The 15,743-nt window shown below is 38.9% G+C and overlaps 1 non-coding gene across 1 annotated transcript; it reads left to right on the top strand.

Annotated features, from left to right (window-relative positions):
• Positions 1–14,701: 14,701 nt before the first annotated feature.
• Positions 14,702–14,807, top strand: LOC145583576 (small nucleolar RNA R71). Its single transcript, XR_014100211.1, has one exon. It is a non-coding gene; the product is annotated as a small nucleolar RNA R71 (small nucleolar RNA).
• The last annotated feature ends 936 nt before the right edge of the window (positions 14,808–15,743 follow it).

Genomic DNA, 15,743 nt, shown 5'->3' with positions numbered 1-15,743 from the left:
CAAAGCCGAGATACGACATTTACATTCAAAAACGGGTTAGAAAGAGGGGAAAAGATTGCAAAAACCGGGTTTAAATCAACACAATAAGTGGTCAAATAAACCACTAATCAAATCCCCCCAAGCTAGCCAAATGCTTGTCCTCAAGAAATTCACATTGCTCAAAAACAAAACAAAAGATCAATTTGCTCAAAATAAAGCACATGCATAGATACAAGAATCTTTAAGCAATAAAACTCGGGCATGAGGTATATGCCTAAGATCAACTACGGTCATGACTAGCCAAGGCCTAGCTAACCTTCTCGAAAATACTCAACTTAGGCCCATTCAACACATCTTACCGCGTCCCCATCACAAAGTTCAAATCCCCCCTAATGGTAGTGTCTCGTGACTCCTCGAAGGAGCCGGTAAAACATAGATAAAGCGGGTTATAAGACACTCGACATCTCAATGAAAAAGTACCCTCTCCATATGCTTGTGAATCAACTCCCTCCACCGACAATGGCTTCCACTACTCTCCTTTTATTCTCTAAGCACTTGAACACTTCAAACCAAAGCATTGCTTCCAAGGAGCTTGTGCTTGCGGAGCTAGCTTGAATTGCATGTTTGGATTCCCAAACTTAGCTCCATCAACTTCCTTGAATGTGCTCGAGCTTCCTCCTTAATAATTAAACCTCAGAAAACTCAACACACCTACAAAACAAGTCAAAGAAACAAAGAAGCGAGAAAAATAACTGAGAAATGAATAAAATAGTATGAAAACCATCAAAAGCACACATTTCTCTAAAATTACACACAAACACGCAGAACAAGCATTACTATGTAAAAACACGACATAAAAGACTAAAAACGAGCATAGAACTACAAAGAAAACCTAGCCTAAGAGTGCCATAAATGACACTCATCAAAAACAACTCTTTTTTTTTCCAATGCTTTTTCTCTTTTTTTTTCAATTTTTTTTTTTAGAAGGAGGGGGATAAGAAAACTAAATAAAGAATTTGGATATTAGGGATTTGGATGTTAGGGAATTTGGATGTTAGAGGGGTAAGGAGATAAGAAGAAGAAGAAATTTGGATATTAGGGAAAACCAACATCATCAATCATCATCAAAGCATCACAAATCATCATCAAAAGAGACCAAGAGCAAACCAACCATACCATGCAATCGACCATCACAAAAACCAACCAAAATGTGTAAATACCAAAGCTAATCATAAGAATAAGATGCTCCAAAGCACACATATAAGGAGAAGTGAGACAAAAACATCAATATGCAATCGTTCTAGCCTACGCATGCCATATCATCGAGAAAAGAGCACAACCAACCTAAAATAGACATGTAATCTAGAACATAATACCACATGAATCCTACCATAAGTCTCAAAGGCTAAGCTATGCCTTTCATGCCAAACATTCCACATACAAACTCAAACTTCTCCTTATATAGCACAAGATCATCAAATGGAAGCACAAATCCTACCAAAACCAAAACTACCCTATACACAAAGACCCCAAGACTTCCCCCAAGCTAGACATTTGATTACCGTTCCCACGATAAATGGACACAATGAGAAACATCTCCCCCCCAAGCTAGAACTCGACACCAGCCTCAGTGTTACACATGACGGGAAGGAAGAGAAGGGAATGGTAAAAACAAATGTCTAAAGGCTACTCCCGATCATCCTCCCTAGGCGGCGATGCCATGTAGTTATACTTTGGATCTACATCGCCGGAGTAGGAAGGTTGATCCACGTATGGAGGAAGATCACAGTTGGGGCTACTACGATAGTGACCATAGTCCGGTGCACTACTAGTACCCCAACCACCATCATACCCGGGTGAAAACCCGAAGTATCCCCTTAAGGGGTGGTTATCGATCTCCTCAGGAGCCATATTACCACATGTGTAACACCCCCAAATCTCCCTTTATGGAAATACCAGTATAATACGTATAATTATACCATAGAGATAGACTTAGGAGTGTTACCGCCGCGTGATTACGCAAGGCTACTTAAAATACTTAACTCAATAACAAAACTTGTAGCGAAAACTCAACTTTCTTTTATTAATACTTATAAAAATAGTAACATTGTTATGAGTACCCAAATAAAGACAAGACCAACATTCCTAAACTAGGTGAAGCAAATCCCTGGACTCCTATATGCTCATTCATTACTCCACTTGAAAATAGTCAACACTGCTTACCAATACGGTAAATAGGGCGAACCAAAACAAATAAGAAATACGGATTAGCAAATTATGCTAAGTACGATAAGTACAAGATAATGTAAACTCAATTTATTTGTAAACATGCTTTAAAAATCAATTCCAATAATTAATCTAATAATTTCCAACTCATTATTCCAAAACCAATTCCAATGATTCAATATTCAAAATAATAGTTAATAAAACCAATTCCTTTATTAAGAACCAATTTCTTTTAATCCAATTCCTCACCCAAGTTTTCTCACCCCCCAAGCTAGTCTCCTTATATTACAAGGCTATTCTTGAGGAAATACCCGGTCATACAAAGTCCAAGGCCTTATCAATAAACCAAATCCGCATAATGGGATTACCAATATGCTTATAAAGCATTAATAATAATAATTCAATGGTTCAATAAATCCTTTAATATCCAATAAATTCCAATATAATTCAAACTCTTTTTTAATAATTCCACATACTTTCAAAATCAAAACCTTTTAAATAGATACTTGAGAATAAAATCTCATATTAATAACTTTTCCAAAATCAATAACTCTTCCTTGAAAAACCTTTTATTTAATTCAACAAACCTTTTAAAATCAATTCCTCTATTTAAATACGATAAGTAATTCAAACCATTCAAAACATGATTTAAAAATCAATCATTCAAAATACTTTTATTAAAATTAATACCTTCAAACATAATTTATTTCAAAATCATAATTCAAATCAATTTAATTCAATCACCAATCAAATCATGTAAAACATGTTAGTCAAACCAATCACTTTCAAAGGTATCTAGCCACCTAAGCGTACCTTGATCCTTGCTAGAAAAACCACACAAAAGAACCTCAAGAACCTTGATTCCGAATATCAATCAACACTTCGCACTTTCAAAGTTCAATCACGAATACACCTTGCAAATAACATAACCATAAGGTTATCACAACATAAACTCAAATCTAATGTGCATGGGCTATAACACTCTTTAAAAATAATAATTTAATATAAAATTACAGCTTTGAAATAGGTATTTGTATTTTAGAAAACTAACCATGAAGAAGATAAAGGAATAGGATTAAAGAGAATTGAATTTTCGTTGGAAGAATACCTATTTCAAAGCTGTAATTTTATATTAAATTATTATTGAGCCTAACCTCAATATAACTCCGAATTACGTTATTCTTGAGCCTAACCTCAAGGATTTTTCAAGAGGAACAATCTTTTGTGAAACATTAATACCTCAAAAACTGACTAGAAGTGCCCGAAAACTGGCTTCAAAGGTATATGGGATAATATTTGTATAAAAAGAGGAGAAGAAAAGTATGAAAAGGTTTAGGGAAAAGAAGAATAAGAGAGAAGAAGAGAATTGAGTTTTGGTGTGAAGAATATGAGAGGTATCAAGGGGTATTTATAGGCTCATGAATGAGGGAATTATGGTAGGAGAATGTAGGAAGAATTATGGTAAAAAGAATTAAGGAAATTACTTGGAGAAGTAAATAAAGAAATATGGAAACTTTTGATATTAAGGTGATTGTGTATAACAAAAATTTGGAAGGTATGTTGTCATGAAAAATAATATGGCAAGGAAGATTACTTGGGGAATAATCAAGAGAAATAAAAGGTAGGAAAATAAGATGATCAAATCTTTGTGAGATGGAAAATAGGAATTAAGGAAATAAGGAATTTGAGGAAGATAATTAAAATACAAAACTAACAAAATAATTAACCCAAAATTAGCATATGGTGGCCGAAAATATTGAGCATATCTATGCTCATATTTTCGGACCTCCACTTATAGTTTTAGGGGAAATATTTGCTAGATTTTAAGGATTAAAAATGATTGTGTAAATAATATATTTTGTATAAAATAATTAATTAGGAAAATACTAATTATTCACTAAATAAAATAACTAAGAAAATCATATTTTCTACACATAGAAAATTCGAAAATCATAGTTAATAATTTAGGAATTTTCGGCCCTTTTAAATAAATAATAAAATATAATTTTGTTTAGTTAAAATATCCGGAATATATATAAATAATCCGGTTTTTTAATTAAATTAAATATAAATCTTATCCAAAATCCAAAAATAATAATTGAGTTTTAAAATACTTTTGGCGCCAAAATTCAATTATCATTTTGGCTCCAAAATCCAAATAGTAAAAAAAATTACTAAAATACCCTTTTTAAGAGAATACAATTAGAAAATACGTTTCAAAAAATACGGGGTATTACAACATGTCTCGGGGACGTGGTAATAAGAAGGGTCCCCCCTAAAATCACAACCTCTAGGTTGTGTATAATCGTAGGGAGGGAAGGATCGTAGCTCCAAAATGGAGCTACAGGGTCCTTGCCAATAGGAGTAGGTGGGTTTGTTGTTGTTCCAACCCACAACCGGCCCCTCTTGTACGAGGCGGTGAGGATAGTTGACATAGGGGAGGAAGTCTCCCCTCTCAACTTGGTTTTGATAGGACATTTGGGAGACATAGCTTTGGTATTCATTCTCTTGTAATATTCTGTTGGTTAGGTTGAGATGGTGAAAGGCCGACTCAAGGTTGAAGGAAGAGGAAAAGGAAGGACCGCCCATAAAGCTAGGAACGGTTGATATGCTATGGCGGCGGGGTTGGGATTGTTGTTCAAGGTTGGGAACATTCCCGGGGAGTGGCACATTTGGCACTTGCCAAGTGGTTCCCACGGTGTTCATTATCGTCCCATTCGGGAGAATGCAACGGTGCTCACCCTTGACCAACCAAGAATAGGTGGTCACATTGACCAGGAGTTCCACAAGTATTTGCATTGAGGCAAGTCCGGGAATGTCAAGGACATTGGAACCATTCATCGGGGTCAATTGCTCAACCCAATTGGTGAAGTTCAATGCCTTGGCATGGTGATCATCCCACCACATTTTATTTCCCTTTTAAGCTCCGTACTCCTCTTAATTTGAAGGCATCGCTTAATGAACGTGTACCCCATGTTCACGTTCCCCTCAAGATCCCCCTTAAATCGGGAAGCCATGAAGAGGCATTTAATTTCCTCCTTCGTAAGCTTCCCGAGGTCTTGCTTTGAGAAGCAAGCGTACCCCTGACCGAGAGGCGGATTCTAGGTCATTGAAACTAAAATTCCTCCAATTAAACTAAATTTTTAAACAAACCTACACCCAGTAATAGGGCAAGTTCGGGTCGAACCACTAGGAATGGGGGGAAGCTAGCTATTGCCAAAGTCAAGATATTTCGAAGCGTAAAAGGGAATGTAGGTTATCTAAGTTCAACTAAACAACACAAAGCAAACAAAAAGTAAATCAATATACCAAACACTAGGGATTTAGGATCCACATATCCTTGCAATGGACACACACTAATCGGGTTGGAGATTGATTAATTCAAGTATTGCAAGGGAAGATAGACAAAGCAATCAAAAGAGCTCAACAAGCTATCTCCTAGAGGTCTAACTAGCGCCAACTACGAAAGACTCTACTAGGAACGTCACAAACCAAGCTCAATCGATAAATGTGAGCTACAAATCAATGGTCCGTATCAATGTAGGCACACAATGCAATCTAGTATGGCAATTAAAGTTAGCTACTCTTTAACTAATCACACACATGCACAAAATCAATCAACCAATTTAATCACAATGCTAAATCAATCAAAAACTCCCAATTAGCTATGATCCATCACTTAAACATGCTTCACCACATCTCTAGCAAGTAAACTACTCACAATCCATGGAATAAATCAAAATCAAAACTAAGCTAATTAACAAATTCATCATCATCATTTCAATCAAACCTAATTCAATCAACTAATCAACAAATTTGAACAACCAACAAACAATTGAAATCATAAGCTAAAGATTGCATTAAAATAAAAGAAATCTTTACAAACTTTGGTGAAATCAAAGGAAATTGTGCTTAGAATCATCAATCATCAACCATGAATTTCTCTCTCTAAATATCTAAGAACAAGTGTTTCTCTCTCTAAACTTCACTCTCTAAAAACTCTAATTCTAATTCTCCCCTTCAATTCTCTTCCTCCACTTCCAAAAATAGAAGAAAAATCTATATATAGTAGAACTAACAAAGAGAAGTTAGTTAGATCGTCCAAAATAGACTCGTACAAGCGCGGACTTCTTCGAGAGGATGCGTGGCCGCGCAAAAATGGGTACGGAATAGGGGGAGCAACAGGCGCGGCCGCGCCAAGGCCACACGCGCCCGCGCCACCAGGATGCGCACCCGCGCCATAGTCGCGCATGCCCGTGCCTAGGAACAGGGCAACTTCTTTTCCTTCATCTCGACAATCCTCGTGCACCCCACTTGATATGCATGGCAGACCCTAAAGCACCTGTATAGAGGGTTCAACACCAGAATTGGTGCCCCCACGGCTTAGATGTACGACCTAAGGTTACTTAGAACTTGCACATCTCCATACTTGGGCTTCAAATGGAGAACACTAGGCATCTTAATCAATGCAAAACTCGGGAAGAAGTCTCAGGAATCCTTGGACAGCGATCTTAACCTAAAAATGAAAGAAAACAAGCAAATAAAAGGGAAAAAGACAAAATAAACCAAGAAATGCATGCAAATGGGAAATCAACTAAGGAAAGTGCAAACTAAAGAAATAAAGAGCAAAACTAAGGGAAAAGGAATGAAAAGAGCTATAAAAGAAATCTAAAATCACCTTAAAAGAGAACAAATGAGTGTCATAAATTACACTCATCAACCCCGTAATTCTCATGAATATACGGAGTACGGGGTAGATGATGTGGCTAGCATGGCTAGATCGGGTCGTGAAGTTGGGGTACCCCGCAATAATGTTCCACCAATTATACTCTTCATAACGAGAGGGTAGAAACTATCGGGGTCCTTTACTTGATTATATACGGGCCACCCGAAAATCTCATTGAGGCGAGTTAAGCTTAAGGTTTTGGGTTGATTGAACATATAGAACTTAAGCTCGCACTCAAGAGGCTCTCCCCCACCACTAATTTGGCGCATGGTTAAGGTTGAAAGGAACTCGAGAGTGAGCAATTCGTATGTTAACTCCCATTTTTCAAGGAAGCTTAACCATCCGAAATTCTCGGCCACTCGCCGAATTCCTTGGTCAATTCCTAAAATTTGACAAGCTTCTTGGTCATAAAACCTAGATGGAAGGATTTTTCTTTTGGAAAGTTCTTTGTGATAACCTCTTAATTTTTTGGGAATTTTTATTGAGGGAGGAGGATTGTTTTGATTTGGTGTTTGGGTTGAGGTTTGGTTTTGATTTTTGGATGAACGGTTTTCGTTTATTTGGATGCCGGATGTAGTCTTTCTCTTCTTTCCTCCCGCACCTCCAAATAATCGAAGAACCATTTTGACAATAAAAATGGGTTTACTAAGGTTACTCAAAACACCTCACACACACACCACAACACACCACAAACAACCTCCGATACTTCAAACCCCCGATATATCCAAGTACCTGTTTCAACAATTTCCAAATATTTCCAACACAATCCAACAAACAATTCCAATACAAAATTCACAACCAACAATAAATCCAATCTACTCACAACTATCCTAACCACAACAATCACAATTTTTAATTATTTCTACCACAAGGAATGAACTAATTCAAACACAATTTCACAACTCCAACAATCAATCACAATTTTCCACCAAATATTCTCAATTTGCAACTATAATTGTCTAAAGTCACTTAATTATGCAATTAATCACACAATGTTCATGAAATAAACAAATTTTTGAGAAACTTGAATAAAAACCCTAAGGTTTAATGGAGGAATTGAAGTAGGGAAAAGGAGTATACCAAGTAGAGTATGAAAATACTCTAAAACTCACAAATTTTGCTTGATTCTTGCTTCCTTTGCTCCAATTTTTTGAAAAACCCAAGCTTCCCTTTAATTTGCAATGGTGGTGAGTTAGGGTTTGAAATTTTTGTGTTTGAAAATGGGTAAAATTTGTGTTGTTGGAAAGAGAATTAAGAGGAGAAGAGGATTTTGTGATTTTTGAGTGAAAATAGTGGAGGTTTGATGATGATTTTGAAGAGAGAAGGTGGGGAAAATGGTAGTTTTTAGAGAGAGAAGGAGATGAGGAATGAGGAGAGAGAATTTGAAAGTATGAATGAATGGTGAGAAATGGGGGAAAGGGGGTAAAAAGAGATAAGAGAATCTCTTTTTTTTACCTGGACAGCTACGAGCGGGCGTGCAAGAGAGTAGGAGCGCCCTCTCCTGGCCTTAAGAAAGCATTCTAGTTTCTGGAATAGTGTTTAGAGCGGGCGTACAGCTATTTGGAGCGCCCGCTCCAAACCTTAATTTTGACTTTTTCTTCGTAGTCCTAGGGAGGAGCAGGCGTGCAGTTATGGCGAAGCGCCCACTCCTAAATGAAATTTAGCTACAACTTTTTAATGGAGCGGGCATGTAGGGGGTGCGGAGCGACCGCTCCAAACTTTGAACTTGGCTTCCGTATTCTTCACCAGAGAGGAGCGGGCGTGCAGTGCCTCAGGAGCGCCCACTCCTTAATTAGATTTAGCTACGGCATTTGCTAGGAGCGGGCATACTGAAATTATGGAGCGCCCGCTCCTATCCTTGAAATTAAGATCTGACTTGCTCTCCCATAACGGAGCGGGCGTGCTGATGCTTTGGAGCGCCCGCTCCATTATTCCAATTTAGCTACGGCTTTTTCTGGAGCGGGTGTCCTGTGATGTTGGAGCTCCCGCTCCTTCTTCCTGTTTTAACTTTTGTTTTGGTGTTCCAGAACGGAGCGGGCGTGCTTATCTTCAAGAGCGCCCGCTCCTAATTTTGAATTTGGCTAATACATTGGTTGGAGCGAGCGTGCTCAATGTCTAGAGCGCCCGTTCCTTACAAGGCTCTTGGCTTCTGATTCCAGATTCAAGGAGGAGCGGGCGTGCTGTTAAGTAGGAGTGCCCGCTTCTCATGGTACCTGAAGCTTCTGATTTTTGTACGGACCTTTGGAGCAGGCGTGCAAGGTCTTAGGAGCGCCCGTTCCTAACAGCTGAAGAATCTCATTGTTTTTTCTTTGAGCTAGGAGCAGGCGTGCAAGCTTTAGGAGCGCCCGCTCCTAGCTGATGAGAGCTTTTCCATATTGTTTTCTTTGCTTCATTTTGCCTCAAGTACCTATATCAAGCCACAAGAACAAAAGTCAATCGAATTGTAGCCAAAATCAGATATCACCAACACTCTTCTTCCTTTTCTCACTCACTCAATTTTTTTATTTTTCACTTTCTCATTTTCTTTCTTCTCTTTTTTTTCTTTTTCTTTTTTTTTTTACTCGGGTTGCCTTCCGGAAGCGCTTCTTTAACGTCAATAGCTTGACGACCTCCACACTTAATAGGTAAGATTACATTGCAATGATTCAACTAAACCAACATGAGCACCCTCGTAGTAAAGCTTGAGGCGATGCCCATTGACTTTGAAAGATCTTTTTCCATCCAAATCTGTAATTTCTACGGCTCCATGAGAAAACACTTGCTTAACAATAAAAGGACCACTCCACCTTGATAGAAGTTTTTCAGGGAACAACTTCATCCTAGAATTGTAGAGAAGTACATTATCACCTACAAGAAATGCTTTCTTTTCAATATTCCGATCATGCCATTCTTTTGTGCGAGTCTTGTAGTTGTTAGCACACTCATAGGCCTCCAATCGAAGCTCTTTAAGCTCATGCAAATCAAGCCATCTTTGCTCTCCCGCACTAGCCAAGTCGAAGTTAATCTTCTTAATGGCCCATTGAGTTTGGTATTCAAGTTCCACCGGAAGATGACAAAATTTTCCATACATTAGACGATATGGAGTTGTGCCTATTGGGGTTTTGTACGCCGTTCTATATGCCCATAGAGCATCATCAATCTTTTCCGACCAATCTATCCTATTCCTTGCAACCGTCTTCTCAAGGATTAACTTGATTTGACGGTTGGACACTTCCGCTTGTCCACTAGTTCGTGGATGATAGGTAAGACCGGACCTTTGGTGAACCCCATGCTTTCTTAGCATCTTTTGAAAAGCACTATGAACAAAATGTGAACCGTTATCACTTACCACAGCTCTAGGAATTCCGAATCTTGGAAATATGACTTTCTTGAACAATTTCATGATTACCTTGTGATCATTAGTTGGGGAGGTGATGGCCTCAACCCATTTTGAGACGTAATCAACCGCCATAAGGATGTATTGATTTCCATAAAAAGTAGGGAATGGTCCCATGAAATCAATACCCAATACATCAAATACCTCTAGCTTAAGTATCAGTTGTTGAGGCATCTCATTTCTCTTGGATATGTTGCCGCTTCGTTGACACTGGTCACAAGTCTTCACAAACCCCCAAGCATCTTTAAAGATGTGAGGCCACCACAAACCGCTATGCAAGACCTTCAACGCTGTTTTGTTTGCTCCCATATTCCCTCCACAAGGATCGGAATGACACATCTTGAGCACATTTTGCGCTCCCTCATCCGGAACGCACCTTTGGAGCAAACCATCTACTCCTCTTTTATAGAGAATGGGGTCATCCCACGCATAGTGCCTTGCTTCCCTTTTTAGCTTCTTCCTTTGGTTCTTGGAGAAATCGGGAGGAAATTCCCCACATGCCAAGTAGTTCACCAAGTCGGCGAACCAAGGAAGTTCCTTCTCATTCAAGATATAGAGCACATCATCTCTTAATTCATCACAAATGGGAATATCACCATCATTATCATGCACATTCTCTAAACGGGAAAGGTGATCCGCAACTACATTCTCGGCCCCTTTCTTATCACGAATTTCCACATCAAATTGTTGTAGAGAAAGGACTCAACGAAGAAGACGAGGTTTTGAATCTTTCTTTGCCACAAGGTACCTAATAGCCGCATGATCGATGTAGACAATAGTTTTGGAACCAATGAGGTAGTTCCAAACTTCTCAAAAGCATGTACCACGGCAAGAAACTCTTTCTCCGTTGTGGTGTAGTTCCGTTGAGCTTCATTCAAAGTCTTGGACATGTAGTAGATGACATGAAGCTTCTTCTCTATTCTTTGCCCCAACACCCCTCTAATTGCAACATCACTAACATCGCACATAAGTTCAAATGGTAAATCCCATCTTGGCCCTTGCACGATTTGGAGTAGAGATTAAATCCTCCTTTAATTTGTTGAAAGCTTGAAGACACTTTTCATTAAAAATAAAGATGGCATCCTTTTGAAGAAGAGCATTTACGGGTCTAGCAATTTGTGAGAAATCCTTGATAAATCTCCTATAGAACTCGGCATGCCCCAAAAAGGATCTTACTCCTCTCACGTTGATTGGAGGTGGCAATTTTTCAATCACTTCAACTTTGGCCTTGTCGACCTCAATCCCCTTGCTTGATATCTTGTGACCAAGGAAGATTCCCTCTTCAACCATGAAGTGGCATTTCTCCCAATTTAGGACCAAGTTGACCTTCTCACATCTTGCTAAGCATTTGCCCAAATTGGACAAACAATCTTCAAATATAAGGCCCCCTACCGAGAAATCATCCATGAACACTTCCATTTCGGCTTCAAGCATGTCTCCAAAGATACTCATCATGCACCTTTGAAAGGTTGCCGGTGCATTGCAAAGGCCAAACGGCATCCTCCTATATGCAAAAGTACCATATGGACAAGTAAAAGTTGTCTTCTCTTGGTCATCCGGGTTTATGGGGATTTGAAAGAAACCCGAATAACCATCAAGAAAGCAATAATACTTGTGCTTGGTTAGTCTCTCAAGCATTTGGTCGATAAAAGGGAGGGGAAAATGATCCTTGTTAGTGAATGCATTTAGACGTCTATAGTCTACGCACATCCTTCAACCGGTCACCGTTCTAGTACAAATGAGATCACCATTCTCATTTTCAACTACGATCATTCCTCCCTTTTTAGGGACCACATGAACAGGGGAAACCCATCTAGAACTCGAAATGTGGAAGATGATGCCGGCATCAAGGACTTTGGTGATTTCTTTCTTCACCACCTCCCCCATTTGAGGATTGAGTTTCCTTTGCCTCTCAATGGAAGGCTTAGCACCCTCCTCAAGTGTTATGTGGTGCATACATAAATCGGGACTAATAACTTTGAGGTTATCAATGGTATAGCCTAAAGCACCTTAGTGTTTCTCAAAACACCACATAACATTTGAGTTTGGCACTCGTTCAAAGAGGAATTCACAATTACCGGAAAAGTTTAATTAGGACCCAAAAACACATACCTTAGGTGTGATGGTAGAGGCTTCAACTCTACCATTGGAACACCCTTACCTTCTCTTGAGGTAGCTATTTCAAATGCATCATCACTTGTGATTCCCATGCATACTTGCTCAATGCTCTCTTCCGTACTTCCTTCAAGCATTTCTTGATACAATGCCATCTCCCTGCCTTGCTCACCTATCTTTTCCTTGTCCAAAAGGACATTCTCAAGGGCATCGTTAGTAGTGAGAAAGTGCTCATGCATAGAAGACACAATAGAATCAATAGTATCAATCATCATACAATTTTCAAGATTAGAGCTTGGATATTTCAAGATCTCATTCAAATCAAATTCTATCACCTCATCTCCTAGTTTTAGTGAAATTTTAGCACTTTTTACATCTATTAAAGCACCTGAAGTAGCAAGAAAAGGTCTTTCTAGAATTATTGGAATGTTCACATCTTCATCCATATCTAACACAATAAAATCCACCGGGATTACAAACTTTCCCACCCTTAAAGGAACATCCTCCACCTTACCTTTTGGAAATTTGATAGAACGATCGACCAATTGTAGGGTAATGTTGGTGGGTAGAAGTTCCCCTATCTCAAGTTTTTGATATACCGAATATGGAATAAGGCTAACACTAGCCTTAAGATCACATAAAGCATTATCAATTTGCATTTTATATATTGCACAAGGGATAGAAAATTTACCGGGGTCTTTCAATTTCGTTGGCATTTTGTTCATGATAATTGCACTACAATTCTCGGTGAGATTCACCGTTTCCACCAATTCACACGTTCTCCTTCCACTCAAAATGTCTTTTAAAAACCTAGCATAGTTAGGCTTTTGCTTGATAGCATCAGTAAAAGGAATTGAAAGGTGAATTTGGTTCAAAGTTTCAAGAAACTTTCCAAATTGCACATCTAATTTGTTTCTAACAATTTTGTGAGGATCTTTTGCAATTGTTTTGTTTCTCTCTCTTTTTCTCTTTTCTCTTCACTCTCTTTTTCAAAATCTTTCTCTTTTTCACGTTCTTTTTCTTTCTCACATTATTTTTCTTTCTCACATTCTTTTTCTTTTTCATTCTCATGATTTTTCTCTCTTTATTGTTCAAAATCACTCTCAAGGGGAGGCTCACTCATGTTCACTTTCTCATTGCTTCTCTTAGGGACACTCTCTTCCAACACCTTACCACTCCTAGTTGATATGGCATTAACGGGCCTCTTGGGATCTAGTCCTTGGGGTGGAAGTTTGGAAGTGCTAGTCCCTTCCTTTAAAGCATTGGCCAATTGGGTAATTTGTGTTTCAAGCATTTTGTTATGGGTCATGACTTCACTAAATTTCTTATCACTAGAGGCCATGAAAGTATTGAACATTTTGGTTTGACTCTCCATCATTTCCTCTAAGTTAGACCTACTAGGTGGTGCTTGTGCATAATAGTTATCTTGGGGAGCTCTATTACCTCTCACATTTGAATTGGAAGCATTTTGATTAGAAGAACTACTATTGTTATTGTTGTTCCAATTATTCCTATTATTAGAGTTCCCCCCTTGGTGATATTGGCCTTGATTCCCATAGTTCCCTTGGTTATTATGGTTATGGTTACCACAACCACCTTGTTGGTTGTAGTTACCTTGGGGATTTTGGTCCCTTTGGTTCCTATTTCCCCATTGGTTTTGGTTATAGTAATCATAATCATTTCCTCTTTGATTATAGGAATTTCCCCCTTGTTCTCTTCGATTAGGTGGTAAGTATCTTTTATTGTCATTCCTAGGTCTATTATCATACGACAAAGCATTGACTTGTTCATTTTCATTATCATTACTATCTTCATATTGGGGTTGAGGTTGGGAATCATAATTACAAGAAGAGGTATCATGGTCATATGACCCATATTCACAAAATAAACACCAATATGGCATGTTATTAGATGTAGAAGGAGAAGAGTTAGACTTCATACCTCTCCCCTTAGATTGGGAGGGATGCTCTTGTTGTGAAGTGGAGGTCTTAAGTTTCGCCTTGATAGATGTCATCTCTTTGCCAAGGTTGGCGATTTGAGACGTCAAATTATTGATGGCGTTGAGGTGATCGACGGAGTAAACCGCATTTCCTCCTTTGCTTAGAGACTCCCTCTCTCCTTCTTGCCAATCCATGTGGTGCCTCACCACATCCTCAATTATTTCAATGACTTGCTCCTCCGTTTTGTTCATGATCGAGCCACCCACTCCCGCATCTAAGCTAGTCTTTCCTTGTGGGCTCAAGCCCCCATAGAAAATTTGAAGCACTTGGTATGACGGAATGCCATGATGAGGACACTCCTTTTGATATTCTTTGTATCTTTCCCATGCCTCGTATATGGTTTCATTAGCCTTTTGACGGAAACCTTGGATCAAGCCCTTACCTCAACCGTCTTCTTTTGAGAGTAGAATCTCCCTAAGAAGGTCGTGGTGACCTCGTCCCAAGTTCTCAAGGAGTTAGGCCTTACCTCCTTATCAAGCCATCAAGAGCCCTTCCTATCAAGGGGAAAGGAAATAACTTTAGTCTCACAAATTCTTGAGTTACCCCATTTACCTTGATCGTGTTGCAATATTTTTCAAACTCTTTCAAATGTGCAAGAGGGCTCTCATGTTTTGCTCCACTAAATTGCCTCCTTTCAATCAAATTTATCATTGCAGGCCGAATTTCGAATCATTGGCTTGAGTAACGGGCAGAGCAATGCCACTTGAAGCTCTATAAGCTCTCGGAGTTCCCAACTCCTTTAGAGGTCTTTGAGGTGGTGGATCCGCGTCACCCATTTGCTCTTGTTCCTCCTCGAAATTGACCTCCCTAGTTGGGGAAGTAGTTAATGGCCTAGAACCGGCTCTCCTTCTCCTCCTATAGGTTTGCTCAATCTCGGGATCGTAAGGCACCAAAATCCTGTTATGAGTTCTACGCATACACTCTCAACAATTGCAATTAGTAACAAGGCTATAAGTGTAGCCAAAAAGAAGCACACTCTATTTGAATTTTTGTTGTTTTATGGTGAACTAGACTCAAGTAATCAATTAGCAATCAACAACACCGTTCCCCGACAACGGCACCATTTTGATGGGCGTTAGAACGGTCGCACATTCCACACTCAATCAAACACACTTATAAACAAACATCCTATAAACCAAGCATAATGACAAGTAAGATTTCGATCCACAAGGAACGGGATATGGTTGCTAAAGATCTTAACACTTAAGCTAATTCGAAGTCTTTGGTGAATTGGGGGTTCGTCAAGTAGACAAACAAACTATGGTTCTAAAACGATTGATTAAAGAAACTAGGGAATGGGATCCACTCAAACAAGGAAATT

The sequence above is a fragment of the Chenopodium album genome, chromosome 15 (genome assembly GCF_948465745.1).
Source record: "Chenopodium album chromosome 15, dcCheAlbu1.1, whole genome shotgun sequence".
NCBI lineage: Eukaryota > Viridiplantae > Streptophyta > Magnoliopsida > Caryophyllales > Amaranthaceae > Chenopodium > Chenopodium album.
This window is presented reverse-complemented; position numbering and strand designations above follow the sequence as displayed.